The sequence below is a fragment of the Orycteropus afer genome, unplaced genomic scaffold, assembly GCF_000298275.1.
Source record: "Orycteropus afer afer isolate SDZICR_OR568_19922 unplaced genomic scaffold, OryAfe1.0 scaffold00080, whole genome shotgun sequence".
NCBI lineage: Eukaryota > Metazoa > Chordata > Mammalia > Tubulidentata > Orycteropodidae > Orycteropus > Orycteropus afer.
Genome location: NW_006921667.1, coordinates 10421052 through 10422114, shown reverse-complemented (window position 1 = coordinate 10422114; position 1063 = coordinate 10421052).

Sequence of the window (1063 nt, the reverse complement as noted above, 5' to 3'; positions counted from 1 at the left end):
TTGAACCACCAGCCTTCTGGTTAGCAGTCAAGTGCCTTAGGCACTATGCTACCAGAGCCTCCATGTCCAAAATAGAACTTCATATTTATCTTCTCCCACCAAATGCACACAAACACAATGCACACCTCCCCCAACTTAATATGACTATGATTAACTTACAATAATAATACTTTTTAATAGTGAAAACCTTAATAGAAATTAATTACATAAGTAATTTAAAGTCAATTTAAAAACAAAAGGACTGTTAGATGAAAGTATCTTTACACATAATGATTAACCTTGTTTTCAAAGAGCTCCAGATATAACAAATAAAAATCTTGAAACATAATACCATATACACAGGGTATATTAATAATGTTATCAATTTTATTTTATTAATATTATTCATTATTTCTAAACATCTGAATACTAGTATGAAAGAACCTCTAAGGGTAAACAATATGAATTCTCCAGATAAATCATTGTTTTGATGATGTTAGAATTAAAAGAAAGAAAGTTGAGGCAAACATATGAGGAAACACTAACATATACATTTTTAATTCAGAAGAGACTCAGGTGAGTCTCTTGATTTGACAATTTTCATGTAATTTATAATAGATTAAATAAGCCTTTCAAGATTTTTTTCCATATATATGAAAAATCCTTTGTGCCTTTAAATGAAGTTTCAGAATATCAGGAGTTTATCATAGGTCACTGAGAAACGATTCTTTAAGTTACTTAGATAAAAATTTTAGAGGTAAAAACCTTAGTGTTTTTTTTGTTTGTTTTGTATTTTGGTTTGACTCAGGAATCTTATTATGAGAGCTAAGATCTGGCTTCAAGGTTGATTGCCCAAACAATAAATTAATTCTTTAATCACAATAATCAAAGAAAATTTTGTTACCTTAACAGTGAGAGACCCGATTCCTTGTTACTTGACATTGAAGCTTTTAAAGATTCTCATAAATTACCATCAAATTTAGCCACAATAGATAAAAACTTTGAACATATCATTACTTTCTTTTACTAAATCTTTTAAACATTGCTCTTACTGCATATCTCATAGTACAGCCCTTTAAATGGC